Raw genomic sequence first — 6,000 nt, forward strand, 5'->3', positions numbered from 1 at the left:
ATGGGTGTCCCAGGAGTGCAGCTAAGATTTATGAGCATTGACTGACTGGGTTAAATCCCTCTGCTCGATCCAGCCTGTCCCATAAAACTGCAATGCCTCAAGCAGAACATACACACTCCACCCCAATCCAAAATCTCCTGGAAACTACCCCACTCCCCCATAAAATTCAAAACCATGACCAATTAGGAGGTTGCAACCAGTCCAGGAGACCACTCCACCTGGGTTCATATTAAACCACTTCAGGGAAGGTAAATGGACTGTGCAATATGTTAATCTTCAGGAATTAAGAAAGAAGTTGCATTGATATAGTGCTTTGCATAACCTCAGGATATGTCATAGCCAACTAAGCACATTTCGAATACACGACAGCCAATTTGCACGGAATGCTGTTTTGATTATATTCAAGGGTAAATACTGAGCAGATTCCACCCTCATCACCACAGCTCCCCCCCCCCCCCCAGCATCAAGATATTGGGGGCGATTCTCCCATCCCGCTGAACTGCTTTTGTAGCACAGCAGGCCAGGAGAATCGAGTGGAGGCCGTTTGGCAGGCTCTCCCCTGGGCACCACGTCCTCCGCGCAGCTCCCAGTGCTGGATTTCTGGCGCGGAGCTGCATAATACAGACAAATTGCCGTGTAAATCTAATTTCTATATCATTAGCAGGCCGGGAATGAGGTCTCTGGGCCTGTTAGCCTCTCCCCCACCCGCCAGGAGTAGTTCACTCCAGCGGGGTTTACAATAACTCCCCACTTGTGGGGAGCTGGCAGCCTGACCCCACTGGAGTGAAGTTTGGGGGGGGGGGGGGGCAATCGAAGTGCCCCCTGGGCATTGCCACCTCGGCCAAGGGGCAAAGTGCCAATGCCCAGGGGGTATCTTGGTGCTGCCCATCAGGCAGTACCAAGGGGGCACGGCCTAATTGGGGGGGGGGGGGGGGCGATCTGTGGGAGTGGGGGATCCTGCTGCCACTCTACATTTCGGGCTGAGTGGCAGAGGGAGGGAGGCCAGTGATTGGGGCTGGCCATCGGGGTGGGGGAGGGTGGGGGGGAGCGTCTGGGACTGAGGGGGGGGGGGCGGGTGTGGGGGTGGTGTGGTTGAGGCTGATCTGGGCATGTTCGAGGGCCAGCAGCCACGCCGTGCGGGGAGGGGGAGGGGGACACATGGCTGGGATTGCGGGGTCGCGCGGCTGGCCAGCTTGGGGCCACTGTGTGTGCACCGACCTCGGCGCAGACAGATCGGCACATACACAGTGGCCCACTCAGCGCTGTGCCGCCGGACTCTCCAGCGGGAATGGGCCCTGCCCACTGATTTTTGGGCTGATTCACGCTGGGGCACTCTGCAGTGTGGGAGATTCGTTTTTGAACTCCCGCTAAAAAAAGCAGCGGCATTTACTCCAGTTTTTACGTGAATTCGACACTTAGAATTTTGGGGGGAGAATTCTCCCTCCCCCCCCCCCATTGTATTTTACGTGGGAGGGCAGGCTTAAATAATTTAACATCACATCCGAAAGACAGTATTGGCCAAGATTATGTCACTCGCGTGCAACTTGAAACCACGACCTTCTCATTCGCAGCCAAGAGCTACAGCTGAAATTAACGCAGCTAAAGACCATGGGACAGTGAAGCAAACCTTAAGAGATTAATTCTGACAAAAATCATGCAAGGGACCTGATATTTGCATGTCCTACTCTTAGGTAGAGGTTTGGGCACAGCTTTTCTATCTCGATGGTAATGAAAGACATTTTCTGCATGAAGTAGACCGCAGACTTTTTAAAAAGAGCAGCACATCGGGTGCCAGTCGTGGAATAATGCATTATCGAGTCTGAAAGGGCGTCTCAGAGAAGGAATTAAATGATCTATAGAGCAGCTTGGTTATAACTTGTCAGCTTAATCTTGCGTGATACAATCTTTTTTAAAAAAGGGAAAGACTTGCTTTGTGTCACGCTGATCATTACTTCAGTATTTCCATAAGTGCATTAAAGCCAATTAATACCTTTGAATATACAGTGACTTGTGAATTAGGGAAATACCACAGCCACGTAGTGCACAAATGTCCCAAAAACAGCAATGACAGGTAATGTTTGAAGTGACGTTGCTTGAGGGGTGAATATTGGTACCCTTTCTCCTCTTGGCAATAGTGCCATGTGTTAATGTATATACACCCAAGAGGGCAGACAGGACTCTGGCTTCATGTCTTAGGTGAAAGCTGGCTCCTCTGGCAGTGCAGCACTCTGTCAGTACTGTGCTGGAGTGTCTGGTAATGCTGTGTGCGCTACCTTCAAGCTAAATGAGATGGAGTCAGATTGAAACATCTCAAAACCGGGGCCTCCATGAGGTGCTGTGGGATCTGCAACGTCATGGCCCAGCAAAACCCTCACTCTACCATTATCATCAAGACAGATAATAAACCATGGTCCAGGAGGTTGGCAGAAGCATCCTCTTCTATACTTATCAAAGGCAACAAGGGATGGTCAATAAATGTCAGTTTAGCCAGCAATGCCTACATCCTATAAATAAATACGTTTTAAAAAAAGCACCAGTAATTTCTAAAGATGAGGTGACAACTTGGTGAAGCTACAACTATATGCGTGGGCGGCACAGCGGTTAACGCTGCTGCTTCACAGCACCAGGGACCCTGGTTCAATTCCCAGCTTGGGTCACTGTCTGTGCGGAGTTTGCACGTTCTCCCCGTGTTTGCGTGGGTATTCTTCTGGGTGCTCTGGTTTCCTCCCACAGTCCAAAGATGTGCTGGTTAGGTGCATTGGCCATGCTAAATTTTCCTTCCTTCAGTGTACCCGAACAGGCGCCGGAGTGTGGCGACTAGCGGATTTTCACAGTAACTTCATTGCAGTGTTAATGTAGAGTGATAGAGGTTTACAGCATGGAAACAGGCCCTTCAGCCCAACTTGTCCATGCCGCCCTTTTTTTTTAAAACCCCTAAGCTTATCCCAATTGCCCGCATTTGGCCCATATCCCTCTATACCCATCGTACCCATGTAACTGTCTAAATGCTTTTTAAAAGACAAAATTGTACCCGCCTCAACTACTACCTCTGGCAGCTTGTTCCAGACACTCACCACCCTCTGTGAAAAAATTGCCTCTCTGGACACTTTTGTATCTCTCCCCTCTCACCTTAAACCTATGCCCTCTAGTTTTAGACTCCCCTCCCTTTGGGAAAAGATATTGACTATCTCGTTGATCTATGCCCCTCATTATTTTATAAACCTCTATAAGATCACCCCTCAGCCTCCTACGCTCCAGAGAAAAAAGTCCAAGTCTATCCAGCCCCTCCTTATAACTCAATCCATCAAGTCCCGGTAACATCCTAGTAAATCTTTTCTGCACTCTTTCTAGTTTAATAATATCCTTTCTATAATAGGGTGACCAGAATTGCACACAGTATTCCAAGTGTGGCCTTACCAATGTCTTGTACAACTTCAACAAGACGTCCTAACTCCTGTATTCAATGTTCTGATGGATGAAACCAAGCATGCCGAATGCCTTCTTCACCACTCTGTCCACCTGTGACTCCACTTTCAAGGAGCTATGAACATGTACCCCTAGATCTCTTTGTTCTGTAACTCTCCCCAACACTTTACCATTAACTGAGTAAGTCCTGCCCTGGTTCAATCTACCAAAATGCATCACCTCGCATTTGTCTAAATTAAACTGGCCCGATTGATCAAGATGTAAGCCTACTTGTGACACTAATAAATAAACTTTAGCTTTATATCCATGCTCAACAGCAGGAACAACATGTTATAAACTGAGCTAAATGATCCCTCAACCAATTGATCAAAGCACTGTCTTGCCACATCCAATCATGAATGGTGGTAGGCAATTAAACAATTATTGGTAGGAGGCAGTGTGAGGGGAATTGTCATGGACTAATCCCTAGGATAGTGCTCTGGGGACCAGGGTTCAAATCCCACCACGGTAGATGGTGAAATTCGAATTTTTAAAAAAATCTGGAATTAAAAGTCTGTCATGGAATCCATCTGGTTCACTGGTCCTTTAGCGAAGGAAATCTTCCGTCCTTACCTCGACTCCAGACCCACAGCAAAGGCGGAAAGGCATGTTAGTGGGGTGGTGAAAAGGGCATATGGGATACATGCCTTTATCAGTCGAGACACTGATTACAAAAGCCAGGAGGTCATGTGTGCAGTTCTGGTCACCACATTATAGGAAGGATGTGATCGCACTGGAGAGGGTGCAGAGTAGGTTCACCAGGATGCTGCCTGGGATGGAACATTTAAGTTATGAAGAGAGGTTGGATAGATTTGGGTCGTTTTCTCTGGAGCAGAGAAGACTGTGGGGCGACCTGATCGAGATTATGAGGGGCATGGACAGAGTGGATAGGGAGCAGCTGTTCCCCTTTGTTGAAGGGTCGGTTACGAAGGGACAGGAGGTTTGGGGTGGGGAGGTGGATTTGAACCCTGGTCCCCAGAGCACTATCCTAGGGATTAGTCCATGACAATTCCCCTCACACTGCCTCCTACCAATAATTGTTTAATTACCTACCACCATTCATGATTGGATGTGGCAAGATAGTGCTTCAATCTGATCCACTGGTTGAGGGATCATTTAGCTCAGTTTATAACATGTTGCTTCTGCTGTTGAGCATGGATATAAAGCTAAAGTTTATTTATTAGTGTCACAAGTAGGCTTACATCTTGATCAATCGGGCCAGTTTAATTTAGACAAATGCGAGGTGATGCATTTTGGTAGATTGAACCAGGGCAGGACTTATTCAATTAATGGTAGGGCTTTGGGGAGAGTTACAAAGCAAAGAGATCGAGGGGTACATGTTCATAGCTCCTTGAAAGTGGAGTCACAGGTGGACAGAGTGGTGAAGAAGGCATTCAGCATGCTTGGTTTCATTATATGGGGAAAAGATTTTTTACCCAGAGGGTGGTGAGGGTCTGGAATGCGCTGCCTGGGAGGGTGGTGGAGGTGGGATGCCTCACATCCTTTAAAAAGTACCTGGAAGAGTACTTGGCACATCATAACATTCAAGGCTATGCGTCAAGTGCTGGTAAGTGGGATTAGGTGGGAGGTCAAAACTTTCCACTTTGTCAGATTGGTGCCAGCGTTGTCACTGTCCAGGAGTTGCTCAGATAGTTCTGGAGTACAAGTCTTCCACAATCCTGGCGGGAAGTCTAGGGTGGCCTTTTTTTGATATCATCTGAAGAGAATCAAAATTGACTGAAGATCGACAAGCTATGATGCTGGGACCTCAGGAGGAGGTTGAGGTTTCTCATGTGTCAATGCAGATTAGATGGGCCTCTTCTGCACTGTGAGATTCTTAAACACCCTCTGAAATGGCCCAGCAAACCACAGTTCAGAGCAATTAGGGATGGGCAATAAATGCTAGCCCACATCCAATGAACAAATAAGAAGGCTCCATTTACCATCCCCCCACCTCAATGACAGCAGACCAGGTAAGGACGACAGACTTCCTTCCCTAAAGGATATTAGTGAACCAAATGGGCTTTTACGATAATCGACAATGGGTTCATGGTCATCATTAGGCTTACAATTCCCAATTTTTATGGAATTCAAATTTCACCACCTGCCATGTTGACATGCAAGCTCAAGTCCCCAGAGCATTACCCTGGGTCTCTAAACGACTGGTCCAGCGACAATACCATTACTTGAGGATAAAACACATGTCAGAAGCATCTGCATCCGTCTTCTGCCAGAAGTGTCGTGTGGATGGTATACCTCGACCTCCTCCTGAGATCCCAGCATCATAGCTTGTCGATCTTCAGTCAATTTTGATTCTCTTCAGATGATATCAAAAAAAGGCCACCCTAGACTTCCCGCCAGGATTGTGGAAGACTTGTACTCCAGAACTATCTGAGCAACTCCTGGACAGCGACAACACTGGCACCAATCTGACAAAGTGGAAATTTTTCAGGTCCACAAAGCACAAATTCAATCCATTTATCATCCCGTCAGTCTATTCTTAACCATCTATGAGGTGATGGGAGATGTAATTGA

The sequence above is a fragment of the Mustelus asterias genome, chromosome 8 (assembly GCF_964213995.1).
Source record: "Mustelus asterias chromosome 8, sMusAst1.hap1.1, whole genome shotgun sequence".
NCBI lineage: Eukaryota > Metazoa > Chordata > Chondrichthyes > Carcharhiniformes > Triakidae > Mustelus > Mustelus asterias.